Here is a 22532-nt window from a genome sequence, read left to right as displayed (position 1 = left end):
GTGCCACAACTACTGAAGCCCGCGCGCCTAGAGCCCGTGCTTCGCAACAAGAGAAGCCACCGCAATGAGGAGCCCACGCACCACTACCAAGAGTAGCCCCTGCTCGCTGCAACTAGAGAAAGCCCACTCGCAGCAAGCCAATGCAGCCAAAAATAAATAAATAAAATAAATAAATTTATTTTAGAAAAATCCCTGGCCCATCAATAGAGCGCCCAGAAATGTATAAAAATTAAATTCAGTCATCTTTGATATTTTGCCAATTTTCAGTCACACACACAAAAATATTACAGTTTTGTAATGTATCTTTTATAATTTCATGGTTGTAAAGGTGCATTTATTAAGTTAGAAGGATAGAACGCGTTTTATCTAACAGTGTGTTGTTAGCTTGGTTATAACTCTAAATAGTTAGACGTATGGTGTGTGTGCCTCCATTTATGCTCATGCTTCCAGGCCCTACAAATAATAAAGGTGGACATGCTATCACCACTGCCCTGAAATCCAGCCTCTTCCCCCTAACTATCTCCTTTGGCAATCTAGTAGTCATCTCACAAGAAAACATGTCAAAACTGCTCCTCTCTCAGTAAGTGACCCCTCTATTCATTCAGGTACTTAAGCCAAAGACATTGGATTCATGCTCAACTCCATTTTCTCACACTCCATAGCTAATCCCAGCTCTAAATTGAAAATATATTCTCAAATCTGACCCTTTTTCACCTCCTCAAGATCTAGCACCCTAGACCCCTCCACTAATACCTCCCATCTAAACTTAGGTAATAACCTTTTCAGTGAGCTAGCTATTTCTATTCTTGCCCTCCTCCAGTCAGTTCTCCACAGGATAGCCACATAACTCCTTTTAAAACATAGTTCAGGGACTTCCCTGGTGGTACAGTGGTGAAGAATCCACCTTCCAATACACGGGACACGGGTTCGATCCCCGGTCAGGGAACTAGATCCCATATGCATGCTGCAACTAAGAGTTCGCATGCCACAACTAAGGAACCCACGAGCCGCAACTAAGGAGCACACATGCTGCAACTAGAGGAGCTGGTGAGCCACAACTAAGGAGCCCGCCGGACACAACTAAGACCTGGCGCAACCAAAATAAATTCAAAACAAAACAAAACAAAACATAGTTCAGATCACATCACTCACCCCTGCTCAGAACATTCTCGTGGCTCCCCGTCATCCTTACCAGAGCCTACAAAGTCCTATCTGTATTTGCCCTGTTACCTCTCCAAATGCTCTTCCCACCACTTCATCTCATTCATTGGGCTCCAGCCACACTGACCTTGCCATTCTTAAACAAGACAGACAAGCTCCAAGACTTTTTTTTTTTTTTTTTTTTTTTTGCAGTATGCGGGCCTCTTCACTGTTGTGGCCTCTCCCGTTGCGGAGCACAGTCTCTGGATGCGCAGGCTCAGCAGCCATGGCTCACGGGCCCAGCCGCTCCACGGCATGTGGGATCTTCCTGGACCGGGGCACGAACCCGTGTCCCCTGCATCAGCAGGCGGACTCTCAACCACCGCGCCACCAAGGAAGCCCACTCCATGACTTTTGTACTTACTGTTTCCTCTCTCTGGCGAATCCTTCCTTTTTTCATTTCATTCAGGTTCAACTATGACCTCACAGGGGCAGATGACCCTGTCTAAAATAGCCTTCTCTATCCCTTGCTGTCTTTTCATTTTGTTCATATTAATTGGCTTTACATTATCACTATTTTGTGTGTCTCACCTGCTAGAAGGTAAGTTCTTTGAAAGTAGGGTGACTTATTTTACTCAATGCCCTATCCCTAGTGTCTGGTAAGGCAGTTCCTGGCATGTGGGCAATCAATATTTGTTAAACAAAAGAAGAAAATGTAAAAGTTTATGGTATTTAAGTGGGACTAGATGAGATTACCTGGGGAAAGGTAAATCAGGCGTCATAAACTCATATTCTTACATGACATAGACAGGTGACCTAAATGAGTAAAGCTGGCTGGATATTAGATGTTTGGAAGTAGTGAACTGGTTAAGGAATGACCCAGGCACGCCAGGGAATTCCCAAGTTTGGTAACTTTTAAAGAGAAATATAAAATCTTTAACTTACCAACTTTAACATTAAAAATGAGGAACGCGTCTTTATTCAAAAATTACAACAGGGCTTCGCTGGTGGCGCAGTGGTTGAGAGTCTGCCTGCCGATGCAGTGGACATGGGTTCGTGCCCCGGTCTGGGAAGATCCCACATGCCGCGGAGCGGCTGGGCCCGTGAGCCATGGCCGCTGAGCCTGTGCATCCGGAGCCTGTGCTCCGCAACGGGAGAGGCCACAACAGTGAGAGGCCTGCGTACCACACACACACAAAAAAAATTGCAACAAATATAAAAAAGGAGTAGCATAAGATAGTAGAAGGAATGTTGGATGAGAAATTAGTAGAACTGGGTATAGTTCGCTTTTTTTTTAATGTATTTTATTTAGTTATTTTTTGGCTGTGTTGGGTCTTCGTTGCTGTGCGTGGGCTTTCTCTAGTTGTGGCGAGCAGGGGCTACTCTTTGCTGCAGCGCATGAGCTTCTCATTGCAGTGGCTTCTCTTGTTGCGGAGCACCGGTTCTAGGTGCTCAGGCTTCGGTAGTTGTGGCGCGCAGGCTAAGTAGTTGTGGCGAATGGGCTTAGTTGCATTGCGGCATGTGGGATGCCCCAGACCAGGGCTCGAACAGAATCCAGCAGGTGGATTCTTAACCACTGCGCCACCAGGGAAGTCCTGGTTCTCTTTTCATTAACTAGTTTTATAACCTAGAAAAAGTTGCTTAGCCTCTTTGGTGCCTCATTTTTTTCAGGTGTAATATGAAGCCCACCCCATGCTCACTCACTCATTCTTTCAAGAAACATTGATTACGCCTAACTGTTGGGAGATATTGTCATGAGAAGTGAGATGACAGGAGACTTTGACTTTCTACTTACACATTTCTGTATAATTTGATTTTTTAAAAAGCATAGATTACTTTTATAATCAACAAAGATCATAAAGATGTTATGGGCTGAATTTTGCCCCCTAAAATTGATAATGTTGAAACCCTAACCCCCAGTAACTCAGAATGTTACTGTTTTTGGAGACAGAGCCTTTAAAGAGACAATTAAGTTAAAGTGAGGTTGTTAGGGTACTAATTCAATCTGACTGTTACAAAGCATGATATTAACCCAATCTGACCAGTGTCTTTATAAGAGAGGAAATTTGGATGCACAGGCACCAGGGATCCATGTGCACAGACGAAAGACCATGTGAGGACACAGTGAGAAGGTGACTATCTGGAAGCCAAGGAGAGAGGCCTCAGAAGAAACCAATCCTGCTGACATCTTGATCTTGGGTTTAAAGACTCTATAACTGTGAGAAAATAAATTGCTGCTGTTTAAACCACACACACAAAAAGAAATGACCCAGGCAGAATGTACTCAGTTCCAGCAAATTACAGTGGTGTGAGAATGCAAACCCTATTTTGCTAGATCTTCTAATTCTCCAAGAGAAATTGGAAATATGGGCTTGTTTTTTTAAAAAAAAAAACACACAATTTCACATTGTAAAAACTGCATGACATATAATACCCACCTGTGAGTTCAGTTTGGGTGATGAGTTGACAGTTTGTGACCTCAAACAGAAAAAAGAGGAGAGTCCTGGACCACTCCAAGATCGACATGTCAGAAGAATAGGATCCAGCCAGCAAAGAATGTTGAGAAGAAGCAACCAAAGAGGTGGAGGGAAAACCAGAAGAATGTGATATTTCTGAGGACAAAAGAATAAAGTAGCAGGAAAAGAATAGTCAGCAGTGTAGACCGTTAACAAGCGTTTGGGTAAGATGAAGACAGAAAGTGATCATTTGATATGATCCCATGAGTATTGTTCATAACCTTAACTACAGAAGTTTCTGTGGCTGTCTGGTATGGACCCTGACTAGAGAGGGTTGAAGAATTAATTCAAGAAGAAGTGAAAAGCAAAGGGATAGGGTGGGGAGAATTAACCCCTCTGAGAAGATTTTTCTGTGAAAAAGGGCATAGATATGGGGTTGTGCTATAAGGGGATGTGAGGTTGCTGCACTTGTGCTTTCTCTAGTTGCGGCGAGTGGGGGCTACTCTTCGTTGCAGCGCACAGGCTTCTCATTGTGGTGGCTTCTCTTGCTGCAGAACACAGGCTCTAGGTGTGCAGGCTTCAGTAGTTGTGACGCACAGGCTCAGTAGTTGTGGTGCACGGGCTTAGTTGCTCCGTGGCCTGTGGGATCTTCCTGGACCAGGGATCAAACCCGTGTCCCCCACACAGGCAGGCGAACTCTTAACCACTGAGCCACCAGGGAAGTCCCAGGCTAGAATTTCTGACTTGCAAACTCAAGAACTTGATTCTGTCATTTCACCTAGGTGACGATTAAATCACAAGAGCCCAATTTACTAATTTATCCTGAGAAATATAACGGCATACCTATAGAAAAGTTGGCTTGGGAAAAATATTAGCATCAGAAGGTTGCTTACGGAGGGTAAGAATCAGTGTAAAGGCAGCTAGAAGATCTTAAATCACCCCTGTTCCAACACCCAGGCTTCTCTCATAATTATTTTCTATTCTCTCTTTCCTTTCCTCAAAATCTAATCGGGTTAGATGCCAAATCCTACCAATTTGTCCTTAGGAAATTTTCTTCCACCCATGTCTGACCTATTTCCACTTAGCCATGCCCAGGGAAAGAGAACATATCTTCTAAAGGTCTAAGAAGAGTTTGGTGGGAGGGAGTAGCTGCCACGTGAGGTAGCAGTATTTATACCCTAGAACCTCCTTTTGAGTGATTATCCCCCATGACTGTCACCACTCCTTCGCAGGCCCTCTCCTTTGGACTTGCTCTCATCAGCTCACAGGAACCCCAGGAACTTAGGTATTCCTTGCTAGGAGGCTTTGTTTCCGTGTTTTGATGAAGAGTCAGGGGCCTCAAAGGTAGAGAACCCCCAAAGGAGGTGGAAACTCTGAAAACCTCACAGACATTGTTTCAACCTTTTCCCTCCTGCCAGAGATTTCCCCTGGAGGACTCTTCTTTGCTCTTCCTTTTGGGGAATTTTATATCTGTTGGATATAAGGAAGGGGAAGTTCCTTCACTGTACCACCTACCCTTAGGCAAATCTTACTTTCCTCTTGCTTGGGCTATTGCAAGAGAGCTCCAAGGGATATCGCTGTTTCCAGGTCATCCACTTACTCCCTGACCATCTTCTTAAATTTACCTCCATTGTTTAAACATGTTACCCCCTTTTTGCTTCAAATAGAATAAAAATACACAACCTGGCTTTTAAGTTCAACTGCTTGCTACTCCTAAGAGCACAGAGTTGCTTGTTAGCTCCCCAAACATGTCACCACTCCACCGCACTTTATAGTTTTCCTGCCTTTGTGTCTTTGCTCAATCTGTCACCTCTTCCTGGAACTCCCTCCCACATGTACTAAATGGAATTGAGACACAGTATCATCCAGTGATAGTTGAGCAGCCCCAGCTACACTGGCCTTCCTTCAACTCCTCAAGCCCTCATTTTTTTTTTGTTTTTTTTTTTGTGTGTGTGTGTTTTGTTTTGTTTTGTTTTGTTTTGTTTGCGGTACGTGGGCCTCTCACTGTTGTGGCCTCTCCCGTTGCGGAGCACAGGCTCCGGATGCACAGGCTCAGCGGCCATGGCTCACGGGCCCAGCTGCTCCGCGGCATGTGGGATCTTCCTGGACCAGGGCACGAACCCGTGTCCCCTGCATCGGCAGGTGGACTCTCAACCACTGCACTACCAGGGAAGCCCAAGCCCTCATTTTTTATTACTTCAGGGCCTCTGTACTTGCTGTTCTCTCTGAAACATTCTTCACCTGTCCAGTGCCTTCTCAATCTTTGGGGTTCTTCTTTTAAAGTAGGTTCCTTTGGGGCTTCCCTGGTGGCGCAGTGGTTGAGAGTCTGCCTGCTAATGCAGGGGACATGGGTTCGAGCCCTGGTCTGGGAGGATCCCACATGACGCGGAGCGACTAGGCCCGTGAGCCACAACTACCGAGCCTGCACGTCTGGAGCCCGTGCTCCGCAACAAGAGAGGCCGTGATGGTGAGAGGCCCGTGCACTGCGATGAAGAGTGGCCCCCGCTTGCCGCGACTGGAAAAAGCCCTCGCACGGAAACGAAGACCCAACACAGCCAAAAATAAATAAATAAATTAATTAATTAAAAGAAAAAAAAATAAAGTAGGTTCCTTTCTTTTCTCTCTTCTAGCAACCTGTTCTTTTCCCTTCATAGCACTTACCACAATCTGTAATTATACATGTGAGTGTTCATTTATTTTTTTATGCCTCCCCCTCCATGAGACTGTAAACTTGCAGACAGTGTTCATATCTGTTTGTTCCCCACTCCGTCTCAGCACCTAACACAGCCCCAGGCCATTGTGAGCTTGAATATTTCATGAGCAATTGAATGGGTTACAATGCATGGAACTTGTAATTTTTCATCAGCAAAATCCCCTAGAGGATCAGTCTCCTCTCCGCTTTAACTGAGACCCGGTTCTCCCCAAAGAACATTTCTCCTCACAAGTTCTGTCTTTTCTCTTTTGTTCATGTCATAGATTGGGGCCTGGCACAGAGCAGTTGCTCCACATATATTTATTTAATTACTCCTTACTTGCTATGTCCTTTTCCCTTTAGTCTAAAGAATGGTCAGGAAGATAGCCCAACAGAGTGAAAAGCAGTTGTTGTTTGGAAGTCAGACAGATTGAGATTGAATCCTAATTCTGTTGCTGACCAGCTGGTGATCTTGACCAAGATTTTTAACTTCTCTGAGTCTCAAGCTTCATCCTTTACGTGTAACTTGAATTTCAACTTGTGCAGAGCTACCTCCTTAGGTCAGCCCAAGGAGTAAATCTACACCGCCCCCTAGAAGACCTTTGTTTCTGGGATAGTGGATTCAGAATCCCAGGACTACTGGAGAATCTTTGTGAGCAACCCTCAAGCCCTGGAGAGGGAGGAGGGCTCCAGCACAGCCCTGTGGGAGTTGGCTCCAGCATAGACAGTGGGCCAGAGGTGAAACGTTCACTGGTCAAGGAAAGGGCAGCACAGACTTGGACAAGATCAGCAATCCTTGAGCCACAGAGTGACAGTGGTAGTTCTGGTTATTTCTGAGAACTAGGGAGGGCACCCGGTTTAACAGGATTTACTGCTACTTAAGTATGTGGTGGGTTGTTTAGAGCTTGGAGATTTGGGGTATTGTTAAATGTGTGATGCATTTGTGTTAACCATACTTAGTTGAGGTCAGGGGTACTTCTAAACCACACGCAAAATGATTTTAATAATGAATACCCAGCTGTTGGGGTGGCTGTGAGGATGGAATGAGAAAATGGATTCATGTAAAGGGTCAGTATGGTGCCTGGTGCATATTAGGTGCTCAATAAATGGCAATTGCTATTATTGCTCTTGAAAATACAGCAGCCTCTCCACTTTTCCTTCTTATGCCACATGACAAATTTACTCTCTCATAAAGAATGAGAAAAAAATGAATTGAAACAAGAACATGGTCAAACTATGCATTTTTTTTTGGTGGGCCAGCATTTGCTTTTTGATTTAATAGCAAAATACAGACTTTCTGTTAATAAATTAAATGTGTTTAGTTAAATATATTTGAAATCTATTAATAGATGGTGATGTGATTATTCAGTGGTTGCCAGTGGCCAAGGGTGGGAGGTTAAAATTGATTGAGAAGGGGGGACCTAGAACTTTTGGGGGCAACAGAAATTTTTTATCTCTTGATTGTGGTCATTACATGTGTACATACCTTTGTCAGAATTCATCAAACCCACTTAAATGGGTGTTTTATTGTTTGTGTACTATTCCTCAATACAGCTAATTTTTTTAAAATTCCAGTGTTTTTATAGGCTTTATTATTTTAACAGTTATCTCATTTAAATTAGTTTAATAATTGAATTTGAAATTTATCATTTTTATTATTCATTAATTTTTATGTTTGACATTAAGTAATTTAATACAGTTTAATTTAACTGAGGTAATATCAGTAATAACAATGGAAATGAATCAGTGGGGGGAAGGCTATTTTTATATACATATAAAGAGCCAAAATTATGATTCTGACCTAGACACAGTGCTGGGCTCTTGGAGTACAAATTGAAATGGACATGGTCCCTGACCTCAAGCAATAGCTTACTGTCTAAGGAGGGACACACCTACGTAAGCAGATAATTTTGCCTTTAAAAAATTATATATTTCTCTCTTTTTTGGCCTCACCACGCGGCATGCGCGACCTTAGTTCCCTAACCAGGGATCAAACCCATGTCCTCTGCAGTGGAAGTGAGGAGTCCAAACTACTGGATGGCCAGGGAATTCCGCCCCCACCACCCTGCCAAATTAAATATTTTTGAATAATTAAAATATGCACTTAGTTTTTTAAATTAGTACAAAAGAATAGATAGTAAAAGTGTCTCCAGTAAAAGTGTCTCCCTCACATCTCTGTCTCTCAGTCTCATAGTTTCCCTCCTTGAAAGTCACCACTGCAAAACGGGCTTAGCCGCTCCGTGGCATGTGGGATCTTCCCAGACCGGGGCACAAACCCGTGTCCCCTGCATTGGCAGGCGGACTCTCAACCACTGCACCACCAGGGAAGCCCCTTCAGAAATACTTTACACAGCTTTGTATACAGTAGCTTTATTCCCTTTATTCTAGTTCTTCTCCTTATATTATTTTATTTTATTTTTTCACTGAACAGTCTACTCTGGAGATAATTCCACAACAAACATATAAAATAGATAGTTTTCAACATAAGAAGTGATGACAAATTGAAATTATAATGGGGGTAATCACAGTTCAGGCATACAAAAATGAAGTCAGGTGGCCATTGAGGATCTGGTCTCAGACACCTCTCTGCATCACTGAGAACGTGAACTTTCTTTGAACCATACTAGACCCAAGAACACTACCAGCTGTATTCGGAACAACACCTGCCAGCTGCAACCTTATGGTCTCAAGGTCTCCCTTGTAACTATGCAACCATTTCTGATCCCAACCAATCCTTACTTAACAAGCACCCTTACTGCTTGCCAGCTCCAATTATAATTCTTGATAAACAACTCATGTAACTAACTGTAACCTTGCAATTTTGGCCTTTACAAGCCTCCCTCATTCTGTAGTCCGGTGGAACACAATTCAAGTGCTTCTTGAATCTGTGTCTCCTGGGCTGCAGTCCTAATAAAACACAAATAAACACCTTTTCATTTCAATCGGGTCTTTGTTTCTAAAATTTTGGTTAACAGAAGATAAAAATACTGGTAGAGGAATGAAAAGAATGCCGTGGGTGTACAAATTACTGGCTAACTATGTAAAGCTTTCTGGAGGATGGCATCTCCTTTATGAGTATTCTGAGATAAAAACACATGAACTAATTAGTAAACTAAACCCTCTAGTTGTAGACTAAACTGCGTGCAACTGTCTGTAACTCTGACAGCTCTTTGGAGGGGAACAAAAGCAATATGTGCAGGTCAAGGGTAGAGAAAAGGTGTGGTACAGAAAGTAAGCGTAGAAAGGGGCACACCTTGTGCCTTTGAAGCAGAAGTGTGAGGTGGAAAGAACTCAGTACAGGAAGAGCTAGGAGTCCAGCGAGGGCAGGGAAGTCTTGAGTTATAGATGGTATTTCAGGATTAAAGGAAGCTTATTTGTAGTTCTCTCTAACTAAGATTGCCAGATTTTGGCAAATAAAAATGCAGGACATCAGTTAGATTTCCAGTTCAGATAAATAATAAATAATGTTTTATTATTTATAAGCATGTCCCAGATGACAACCCACATGACTGAGTCAAATTGATGGCTTGTCACCATGTACTTAAAAACAACAGGGAAATAAGCATTTTTAATGGGAAGTGTAGACAAAGAAGGAAATATGAAGAGCTAAGGTCAAGATTTGGCTGGTGACTTTAGGGCACGTGGGGCCCAGGCCAAGGAGGCAATTCCGATGGCCTGGGCTGGCAGGGCTGGGGCTTAGGTATAGCTTGAAAGGTCTGTCAGGACCAGTAGGTCCAGGGCCAGATAAATGGCCCTCATGTTCAGGGCAAAGGAGGCAGTTCTCTTGGTCAGGGTCAGTGGAGACAGAGCCAAGGAGATGGTTCATGCAGTCAGGAAAGTGAGTAAGTAAGTCAATATATTGAGAATAATGGGAGTCAGGTTTCTTACTACTGGAGAAGATAGTTACAAATATAGAAACAGGAAAGACTAGAACAAACTGTGTGATGTTGGACTAGAATTAGAAGTAGAGGTGTGAGCCCAATGGGTGTATGTATGTGTGTGTGTATCTGTGTGTGTGTATACTTATATATATAATATTAAATATTACGTATAAAGAGAGAGAGAGGGGGTATATGTCTGTGATACATATGTAGTAGTGTGCTGGTAAAGTGGCTTTCTCATTTTAAAAAAACATTGATTTTAAAGAAAAAAGAATAAACCCCACTGATTTGTAATGTTTGCTGATTTCCATGGTGTAAATATTCCCACCATAGCTTATTCAAACTGCCATTAGTTTAACAGTCACTCACAGAATTCCTGAATATTTAACTATTGGCTTTTGCAAGCCCATACAAGCTGACTCCAGCCCAACACTTCAGAATGCACACAATATGTATGTGTGTATGTGTGTGTATGTGTGTGTGTGTACCCATACGTTATTTCCTAGTTGGTGTCCTATTTCCTAGTCCTAGTGAAAGGATGTACAAGAATGACACCCTAGTAGCAATAAGCCCACCTAGCATCTACATTTTGATTTTCAAATATCATTCTTCACTAAAAAGGAACAAAAACTTCTGGAGAAACAGCTGATCCCATGACTGGGGCAGTAAAGCATGTTACTGGTTCCTCTTTAGAGAAAGGAAGTGGTCAAAGAATGAGGAGGTAGTAAGCTAAATAATGGCCCCCACAGATATCAGGTTCTAATCTTTGGAACCTGTAAATGTTACTGTATATGGCAAAAAGATCTTTGCAGATGTGATTAAGTTATGGATCTTGAGATAGGGAGATTATCCTGGGTTATCTAGGTGGACTGTAAATGCAATCACAAGTGTCCTTTTAAGAAAGAGGTGGAGAAGGATAACATGAAAGAAGATGACAAGGCAGGAAGGAGAGACTGGAGGGGTGTAACCACAAGGCAAGGAATATCAGCAACCACCAGAAGCTGGAAGAGGTAAGGAACAGATTCTCCCCTAGAGCCTCCAGCATGACCTCTCCCCATCCAGTAGACTTGCCAATCTTATCAAAAATCATTTGACCATATATGCAAGGGTTTTTTGGGGGGCACTCTATTCTTGTCCATTGGCCCATATGTCTGTCTTTATGCCAGTACCGCACTCTTTTGATTACTGTAGCTTTGGATTAGCTTTGAAATCAGGAACTGTGAGACCTACAACTTTGTTCTTCTTTTTCAAGATTGTTTTAGCTATTGGGGATCCCTTGAGATTCTATATGAATTTCAGGATGATTTTTTAATTAATTAATTAATTATTATTTTAAAAAAAACTTTTGGCTGCGTTGGGTCTTTGTTGCTGCACACGGGCTTTCTCTAGTTGTGGCGAGCTGGGGCTACTCTTCGTTGCAGTGCACAGGCTTCTCACTGCGGTGGCTTCTCTTGTTCTGGAGCATGGGCTCTAGGTGCATGGGCTTCAGTAGTTGTGGCTTTCAGGCTCAGCAGTTGTGGCTCACAGGCTCTAGAGTGCAGGCTCGGTAGTTGTGGCACACAGGCTTAGTTGCTTCGTGGCATGTGGGCTCTTCCCGGACCAGGGCTCGAAGCTGTGTCCCCTGCACTGGCTGGTGGATTCTTAACCACTGCCACCAGGGAAGTCCCCAGGATGATTTTTTTACATAAAAAAATCAGGGCTTCCCTGGTGGTGCAGTGGTTGAGAGTCCGCCTGCCGATGCAGGGGACACGGGTTCGTGCCCTGGTCAGGGAGGATCCCACATGACACGGAGCGGCTAGGCCCGTGAGCCATGGCCACTGGGCCTGCGCGTCCAGAGCCTGTGCTCCGCAATGGGAGAGGCCACAACAGTGAGAGGCCCGCGTACCACAAAAAAAAAAAAAAAAAAAAAAAATCAAAAATATATTTTTCTATGGAAAGAAATTGTACACATTCTTTTTTAAAAATATTTATTTATTTATTTATTTGGCTGTGCTGGGTCTTAGATGCAGCATGCAGGATCTTTAGTTGCGGCATGCGGGTATCTATAATTGAGGCACACGAACTCTTAGTTGCGGCATGTGGGATCTAGTTCCCTGACCAGGGATCACACCCGGGCCCCCTGCATTGGGAGCTCAGAGTCTTAGCCACAGGACCACCAGGGGAGTCTTTTTTTTTTTTTTTTTTTTTTTTTTTGCCATGCCACGCAGCTTGCAGGACCTTAGTTCCCCAGCCAGGGATCAAACCCAGGCGGGCAATGGCAGTGAAAGCACCGAGTCCTAACCACTGGACCGCCAGGGTATTCTCTGGTACACATTCTTATAATTCAAGAGTCTCCTTAGAAAGCTCGTGACTAGCCACACACGTGAAGTTAGGGACCCTTTTGAGACATGCCTTAGTGGTACTGGATCCCTGTAACAAAGAATGTTGAAAAGCCGAAGACAGTATTTTATGAGATCTCCCATCCCTGTTTCTACCCATAAGACATCAGGCTCAATAATCCTCCAGGTCCACTTTCCCCAAGGCTATTACATCAAAAAGAGAGCTTATCTGTCATTGGTGTTTGTTCCAAAGACCTTTTCAGAGCTATGAGGAGTTTAGCGGTTCTTGATAGGATTCCTTTATCCTATTCATGGAGAAAAAATAATTCAACAAATACTATACAGTCACATCTTTAATGACCCAGTATCACTCAGCTGTATAAAATGATCTTTGATTAATTTGCTCAAACAATACATTTGAAATCAAATCATTCAACATGATCCTTCTCTAAGACAAGAAAAATAATAAATAATATATATATTTTAAATATGCATACAAATTCTGGCTCTGCACTTAGATGTCTCTTAATTTCTTTGTGTCTCAGACCTTTAAAATGGAATAATGATAGAAATAGCATCTTGGGGGCTTCTGTGGTTGCGCAGTGGTTAAGAATCCGCCTGCCAATTCAGGGACACGGGTTCGAGCCCTGGTCCAGGAAGATCCCACATACCGCGGAGCAACTAAGCCCGTGCGCCACAACTACTGAGTCTGCGCGCTAGAGCCCAAGTGCCACAACTACTGAAGCCCGCGTGCCTAGAGCCCATACTCTGCAACAAGAGAAGCCACTGAAATAAGAAGCCCGTGCACTGCAAGGAAGAGTAGCCCCCGCTCACCGCAACTAGAAAAAGCCCGCACACAACAACGAAGACCCAATGCAGCCAAAAATAAAGAAATAAAATAAATAAATTTATTAAGAAAAAAAAGAAATAGCATCATGGGATTGCCTAAGGATCAAATGCATTAATATATGCAAAATTTTTAGAACAATATTATATAAATGTCAACCATTATTACTGCCTTATCAAGTATTGTGAAGATTAAAGGAAATGAGATAACCCTTGTGAAGCTCATGGTACAGTGCCTGACACATAGAAAGTGCTAAATAAGTGTTGGCTATCGTTATAAATAGATATTTCTGTGATTTCCTATGAAGTCCACCACTTTATTAGGTACACCTTGCCTTTCTTCACAACTTGGACATATGAGGAATATGTTATCATAGTAAGCATTGATTTTTTTTTTTCACAGTTATTCTTCAGCCAAGCAACTCTTTTTTTTTTTTTTTTTTGCAGTACGCGGGCCTCTCACTGTTGTGGCCTCTCCCGTTGCGGAGCACAGGCTCCGGACGCGCAAGCGCGGCCATGGCTCATGGGCCCAGCTGCTCCGCGGCATGTGGGATCTTCCCAGACCGGGGCACCAACCCGTGTCCCCTGCATCGGCAGGCGAACTCTCAACCACTGCGCCACCAGGGAAGCCCCCAAGGCAATTTTATAGCTTCAACTTGTTCCAGTTGATTACAGTCATTGATTTTCAGTATTCAGCTTGTCGTGCTTGACTGTCCCTGGGTGTGAAAACTTTCTTCTCAAACTGGCCTGTTTGCCTCCTCCAACACTATACATGAAATCTCTAACGAACTGCTGCTTCCCATCAGTAACAAAACGTACCAGGAGTTTCTCTGCCTGGAGATTTGGCACTGGTTGCCTTCCATGAAGCACGGTTTCCTTTTAGTGAGGGATAAACGTGAAGGATTTAGGCCCTAGGGCTGCATTTGTATCATTCTCAGTGACTGTTGGGTGTCAGCTGGCCAAAAATAAACACTAACCATGGGCTTCCCTGGTGACGCAGTGGTTGAGAGTCCGTCTGCCAATTCAGGGGACACGGGTTCGTGCCCCGGTCTGGGAGGATCCCACGTGCCGCGGAGCGGCTGGGCCCGTGAGCCATGGCTGCTGAGCCTGCGCGTCTGGAGCCTGTGCTCCTCAATGGGAGAGGCCACAGCAGTGTAGAGGCCCGCATACCACAAAAAAACAACAACAAAAAAAACCATTAACCATATCACTGGCTGAGTAGAAGCCTTTCAGAGTCATGAATTCAATTTAACCCCAACCTCATTATTTTTATCTTAGTCTAACATAAATAATAATTCTAAATAAAAATTTTAATTCTAATCATTTAACAGTGCAATTCCCCCTCTCCAACATTCCTGATCCCTCCTATCCTGCTCTATTTTTACCATGGTACTTATATTTTCCAACATACCTCTCTCAATTTTCATTTCTTTTCTTACCTAAAATTGTCAGCTTTAAAATTTTTAATACATAATATATTTATATCACAAACATTCTTAATATCGTGAGAAAGTGAAAGCAGTACGTAAATGCTTTCTGGAACTGTCCTGGCACTCACATCTGGACCTTAGCATAGCTAGGAGCTAGCCTGGTACTCACAGCTTGGCCATAGCGTTCTCCTGTTGAACATAAACACAAATGTCAGATAAGGCCACTCTGATTTTGACAGAGGCAGACAAAACAAGACCACTCCATAATCATGTCTGAGCAGATGGAAACAAGAGTGTTGTCTAAACCACAATAAAATATTCCATTTTCCTGGATTATATGAGTGACTACTGCTTCTTTCCCAAGTACAGCTTTAACTCTGCTTTATTCCTCCTGCCTTCTAGGTAAAAACCACAAGAAAGGAGGAACTTCCCTGGCAGTCCAGTGGTTAAGATTCTGCGCTTCCAACACAGGGGACACGGGTCTGATCCCTGGTCAGGAAACTAAGATCCTGCATGCCATGGGGCGTGGCCAAAAAAAAAAATCCCACAAGAAAGGAAATTTATATACATTTATATACATTAGAATTTATGATTTGGCTTTGCTCTGAATAATAATTACATAGTCAAAACAACAGAAGTATTATGTTGTTGATTTCCACTTTTGGAATCAACTTATACACAAAGCACAGAAGACCAGATGTAAGTATTTCCAATCTTGATCATGTAAAAGTGAAAATACAGAGGATAGAAGTTCGGGGGGCGAAAGTGGGAAAGATGCTGAAGGGTAGAGGTTCATGACAAGGGTCAGAGGGGAGGAGGGTTTGTTCCAGGGGACGTTTGACATTGGCTGGAGACATTTTGGGTTGTCTCACTGGCAGGGTGCTACTGGCACCTAGTGGGGAGAAGCCAAGGATGCTGCTTCACATCTTAAAATGCACAGGACAGTTCTCCATAACAAAGAAATATCCAGCCCCAAATGTCAATAGTGCCATATTGATCTAGAGTAAAAAGCAAGGTCCTTACCATGGCTGATACAGCTCTACCTGCCCTGGGCTGGCTGCCTCTATTGTCAGCTCCTTCCACTGTCCTTCAGTCACACTAGTCTATTCTTTCTCACCAGGGACATTTCTGCCTTGGAGGCTTTGCATGTGTTAGTTCCTTTAGTTAGGAGCCTCTTCCCCCACTAACCACATGGCTAAATCTCCCTCCTTCTACAGGTTTTGAACAAATGTCCCTTCTCAATGAGATCTACCTTGACCATGCTACTTAAAATTACAACACCCTCACAGGCACGAGCAATCCTTGCCCAGTTCTATTATTTTTTTAATTCCATTTTACTTACTGCCTACTAACATTATTTACTTTACTTATTTTTTGTATTTATTGCTGGTGTCTGTCTTTCCCATCATAAGCACCACAAGGAACTTTGTCCACTTTGCTCACTGACCTATCCCAAGTGCCTGGAACAGTGCCTGGCATATAGCGGCTGTCAATAAATATTAACTGCATGAATTCAGTGAGTGAACTTGATAATTTCCAAAGCCTTTTAAAGCATATAGGTATTGTCAATGCCATTTGCAGCAACATGGATGGACCTAGAGCTTATCATACTAAGTGAAGTAAGTCAAAAAAGAAAGACAAATACCATATGAGATCACTTATATGTGGAATCTAAAATATGACACAAATGAACTTATCTACGAAGGAGAAACAGATTCACAGACATAGAGAACAGACTTGTGGTTGCCAAGGGGGAGGGGGGCGAGGAAGGGATGGATTGGGAGTTTGGGATTAGTAGATGCAAACTTATATATAAAATGGATAAACAACAAGGTCCTACTGTATAGCACAGGGAATTCAATATCCTGTGATAAACCATAATGGAAAAGAATGTATATATATGTATGAATGAATCACTTTGCTGTACAGCAGAAATTAACACATTGTAAATCAACTATACTTCAATAAAGTGAATTTTAAAAATATATAGGTATTCTCTATTCACTACCAATTCCAAATTTCCAAAAGACTTTTAAAAATCAAGAATTTTCAAAAAATCCATATTACATATTACAAATTATACCTAACAGTACACTCTCACCTGCAGACAAGACTTTTTTGAAAGTCCATGGATTGAAGTAGGAAACGATCAGACTATCTGTGCTGGTCTCCAGGAGATAAATTGCACAGCCAGTTAAACTCTAACTGGGTTCCCAGAATCTCATTGCTTCCTTATTAAGGATTCAAGATAAAATTGCATTCTCGTAAAGCAGTGGGCCAGCCTGCTTACCCCAGCTCTGTCTATTACATTTTGAAAATGCATTGCATTTAGATATTAACAAAATTAAGTCAAACTCTGTTCATTTTTGGTTTTGCCCCCAAATTTTCCAAATAACTGCAGACACAGAAAACACACCCCCTGTACAAACATACACGCACATGCACACAAATTACAGCAAAAGTTTCTCCTTAAAAACAGTAGTTTTTTTTGTTCATAAAAATTATTTCCATGAGTCAGGCAGTTCTTATTTGCCAGTCAGCAACCCCACCGTATCGAATCAAATAATTAATTTGTAACCCATAATAACTTAAAAATTGGTCAGGAAGACAGCTCTTGCTTATTTTTCACTTTGTAATATATTCGGTCAACAAACATATCATTTTATTTTATTTTTATTTATTTATTTTTTTTGCGGTACACGGCCCTCTCAATGTTGTGGCCTCTCCCGTTGCGGAGCACAGACTCCGGACGCGCAGGCTCAGCAGCCATGGCTCACGGGCCCAGCCGCTCCGTGGCATGTGGGATCTTCCCAGACCGGGGCACGAACCCGTGTCCCCTGCATCGGCAGGCGGACTCTCAACCACTGCGCCACCAGGGAAGCCCTTGTTTTTTATTTTTATTTATTTTTAAACATATTTTAAAACTTATATGTTGATAAATTATGAATTTTCTTAAATAATTAAGTTGAAATAAGTTAAACAGTGTGTGTCAGTTGTCAAATTGGAAAAAGTTTATATCTCTGTCATAAATATAATTTAAGGACTGTGCTAAAAATGAACTTTATAATAATAACATATTTAGAAATGCTAAACTAAAAGAAGTTTTACTAGAGTATAGGTTACACTGAAAGGGGTTCAAAAAACAAGAAGGTGTGTTAAATGTTGATCTCTAGCATGAGTATTTTAATATATTTTAATGTTATTTTATTCTATGCTTTGCTCAGTACATGTCTTATAGTTAATAAACTAGCTTGCTAAATTTGTATCGTCTTAAACTGAAATTTAAGAGTATTTTATTTTCATATTAAATATGGAGCTGTTGCCTACAACTTTAAATTCTTAAATATGGTACAATTTTCTTTGCTCTCTTCTTTTTAAAACATGAAGTAGGAAATTACTAAATTAAGGTCTACTGACAAATCTGACCCCATAGAACCCCAGAATCTTGGAGCTGAAAGAATTAAACAGTAACTTAGCCCATTGCACCCCACTCCCAGTTTTATAAGTGAAAAAACTCTGGTAAGAGATGTTGTAGAATGGTCTGGCTCCTTCTCTTGATCTCTTTATACCACATCCACCTCTCATAAGTAAAAAAGGAGTTTCTGTACCAACAATATATGACTTATTAAATAGATTTATTTGCGTTCAAACTCATACAAGATAAAAAAATATTTGAAGCAACTCACAGCCAGAACACATGCAATAAACTAGAAATTGAAATGGAGCACCATATCCATTGAGAAAGCCAGGCACCCAGCTTTGGGTACAAAGGCCTGCCGTCCTTGGACATCTTGACCTGATATCTCTTCCTTTTCTTTGATTCTCTTTCAATAGTATGTTTTACAATCTCCTTTGGAGTGTGGAGAACAGTTGGGAAAATGTTGTCAGGATTTATCTTGTCTTGGTGTATTGCTAGATAAGATGGGGAAGGAATAGCCTTGTTTTGAAAGTATCAGGCCTTCTTGGTGGGCCATCTGAGGGCTTTTAAAGGTTTATGGGAAGGTGCTCTATATCACAACACTCCATGATGCCACAAGAAGATAAGGCAGCAAGAACCCCACACCTCTCCAGAAAAACACCTCTTAATCTGGGCCTAATGGTTTCCTCTTTCTAGCTGTCCCGGTTAAAAATCTGTTCCACCCACCAGGGTTTAAATGCTACTAGTATATAGGATTTGATTTGGATGGATGAGGCGGGACTGGACTGGGGGGAATGGTTTAGCATGTGCAGGCTTAGACCACATAAAATCCTTTATAAAAGTTGATTCCTCAGAAATGTGACTCCAGGATGCCACTGCGCCTTGTGGGTTCATAAGTCTCGTAAGAACTTGGAAGTCGTAGGTAGCAGTGGTTCTCTGGAGTAAAAACTGTTGGCTTCAAATTCTGTTTCTTACCTGCTCTCTCACCTTGACAACTTCACAGCTTGGGTTCTTCATCTGAAAATTGAGGATGATTGGGCTCACTTCATGAGGTTGTTGTTGGCTTAATTAAATAAACTCCATAAACTTCTGTGAAATAATGGAAAAAATATGAATTGTTCTCTGCCCCCCAGTTCTTGGCACACAGCTCCTAAAACCTTTGTAATTTCTTAAGTGATAAGAGCACTTAGGAGCATCTTTTGTTCTAATATTTGGTCTTTGCTTCCTGAAACAGAGCTCCTAAATCCCTTGGAATTTCATGGGCAATAGGAGTGGTTTTTTTGTTCTAATGAGGCAACTCTTTTTTTTTTTTTGCGGTACGCGGGCCTCTCACTGTTGTGGCCTCTCCCGTTGCAGAGCACAGGGCTCCGGACGCGCAGGCTCAGCGGCCATGGCTCACGGGCCTAGCCGCTCGGCGGCACGTGGGATCTTCCCGGACCGGGGCACGAACCCGTGTCCCCTGCATCAGCAGGCGGACTCTCAACCACTGCGCCACCAGGGAAGCCCTAATGAGGCAACTCTTGGTGGGCTCCTGGATGGGGCTGGTCACCAGAAAGAACAAGCCATGATTAGATGCTTAGAACTGTCAGCCCCACCCACCTCCATCCTGTGGGAAGTGGAATGGAGCTAGAAACTGAGTTAAGATCAATCATGCCTACACAATGAAGCCTCCATAAGAATCCCAAATGTACAGGGTTTGGAGAGCTTCTGGATTAGTGAACACATTTACATGCCAGGAATGTGGCACAGCCCAGCTGCATGGACCTGACCCTACCTATCTTTCCATCTCGCTGTTCATTCACATCCTTTATTATAATCTTTACAATAAACCTTTATAATAAACTAGTAAACAAAAGTGTTTCCCTGGGCCTCCCTGCTGGCGCAGTGGTTGAGAGTCCGCCTGCCGATGATTCAGGGGATACGGGTTCGTGCCCCGGTCTGGGAGGATCCCATATGCCGCGGAGCGGCTGGGCCCGTGAGCCATGGCTGCTGAGCCTGCGCATCCGGAGCCTGTGCTCCGCAACGGGAGAGGCCACAACAGTGAGAGGCCCGCGTACCACAAAAAAAAAAAAAAAAAAAAAAAGTGTTTCCCTGAGTTCTGTGAACCATTCTAGCAAATTATTGCACCTAAGGAAAGGGTCATGGGAATCTGGATTTACAGCCGGTTGGTCAGAAGTACAAGTGACAACCTGGGACTTGTGATTAACATCTGAAGGGGGCAGACAGTCTTGTGAGGCTGAGCCCTTGACTTGTGGGATCTGACAAGTTAGTGTCAGAACTGAATTAAACTGTAGGACGTCCAGCTGCTGTTGGAGCATCGCTTGATATGTGGAAAGCCCACACATCTGGTGTCAGAAGCAAAGTGCCATGGAAGTGTGAGAGTAAAGGAGAAAGACACAGGAGGAGTGTAGATTTTCCTTTATGACCTCCTACAAAGTTCATGGCTCATAGCAAGTGCTCCATAAATGTTAGTGTTGTTGACCTTATAATAAAAATAAAACAGTCAGTTCTTTTACCAGCAAAAATCGGTTTATTCAGGAATAGCAGGGGAATTGCATTTGGGACAAACAAGCCATAGCAAAAGCCGTAGGCAAACCCAATAACTAAAGGAGAGGAATGTTACTTTATAGAGAAAAAGGAGGAAGTTGGAAGGGGTTGTTTTGAATGAAAGCCCATTGGAGCAAAGTGAGAGTTCAGGGTGATGATGGTTTCTCATTGACTGAGTTGCTGGTGTAGTCAGTTTCCTGCAGGAGATGCCGTGTACATCTTTTCCTGTTAGGGCCTTTAATTGATGGTTCTTTCCTGTGGATTCTTCCACTGGGGTCTGTAATTGACAGCTTCTCCAGTAATCGTCCTATAGGGCTACTGCAGTGAGAGCTCCCCCTTCTGGCCTTCTGACTTCACATTAGTGAGGTTTCCCTTTATTAATTTGCACAGTGAGAATGACTGGTCTTTGTCTTTTCTCAGGGCCTCCAGGGAGGCTATGGCTACTAACAAATACTAACAAACAAATACATAGCCTTCAGGTGGTTTTGATCCGACCTGTAGATGGTGTTAAGATCCGCCCTTAACATGCTACTGAGCACGTCGGCTCAGTAGTTGTGGTGCACGGACTCAGTAGTTGCACCACACGGGCTAAGCTGCTCCGAGACATGTAGGATCTTCCCGGACCAGGGCTCGAACCCAAGTCCCCTGCATTGGCAGGTGCATTCTTAACCACTGTGCCACCAGGGAAGCCCCATGATGATATTATCTTGTGTGCATTTTTTATTTCACTTAGATAAAAGTTTTCATTTGTTTTAAGCAAATAAATGACCATGTCCACTTGAATAGACTCTGTCTGCCCTGCTGGCTTAGTGTTTCTGGCTAATATCCAATAAAGCTGAGCTTCAAGCATCCCAGTGCTTTTCAGAGCTAACCTGCTGCCTTTTATTTTGCTTTTCAGCAGACAAGAGCAACTCCTCAAAGAGAATAGTTTTTAATAAATTGGGGTCTCTTTTGTTCTGAATGGTTCTCAAGTGAGCCAGAGGAATTAAGAATAGAAGAAATTCCAGTTCTTCCTAATCCATCCACAAGAGGCAATTGAAAGGGTCCCTCTTAATGTGAGGCTATTAATAGACGGGAGAAAGGTGCTTGTTTATTGGGTACCAGCAGACAGAGGCAAAATCATGGCACCAATGGCCTCATTCTCCCTAAGTGCCCATCCTTCTCCCAACAATGCTCTCCCTCGGGACGGAGGTAACTAGAAGTACTGTTCATGGTTCCTCCTGAACCAAGACTATTCCTGGGCTATCGATAAGTTGTGTATTCAGAAGGAGAAAGCCACTGAGTCATCTGTGGTCTCAGGATATCATCTGAGCGAGCAGGATGCACCCAGCAGGAGGCCTACGCCCAGAGCACTCAGTCTTCTTAGAGGGTTTCCAGTCCTCTCTGCCACTGAACTATCTCCCACTTTCCCACATGAACAGACTAACCCCTGTACTCCTTTTCTCATCTCTCAGGGCATGACCATCACAAGCTGAACTTTCACAACTCCTTCATGAAGGCTCCAACTTATACCCACTTAGTTGGCTCTACCCTAAGAACAAAACTTGTAGATGGTACAGGGACACACCATGGTTCAGGAGAAGCTGGCAGTGGGGAAGGGAAGAGTTACATCCCCTCATCCTAGAGTGTTCAAAAGCAGAGCTATATTCCACCCTTACCTAAGACCCATTCATTCAATCATTCTTTCCCTCAACAAATATTGGTTATCTACTTATGCTTTGAATTGTTTTAGGTGTTAGGGATATAGTAGTAAACAAGACAAAATACTTGCTCTTATGTATCTTACAAAGCAAGTAATAAACTA

The sequence above is a fragment of the Hyperoodon ampullatus genome, assembly GCF_949752795.1.
Source record: "Hyperoodon ampullatus genome assembly, chromosome: 2".
Classification (NCBI taxonomy): domain Eukaryota; kingdom Metazoa; phylum Chordata; class Mammalia; order Artiodactyla; family Ziphiidae; genus Hyperoodon; species Hyperoodon ampullatus.
Note: the sequence above shows the minus strand (reverse complement) of the source record.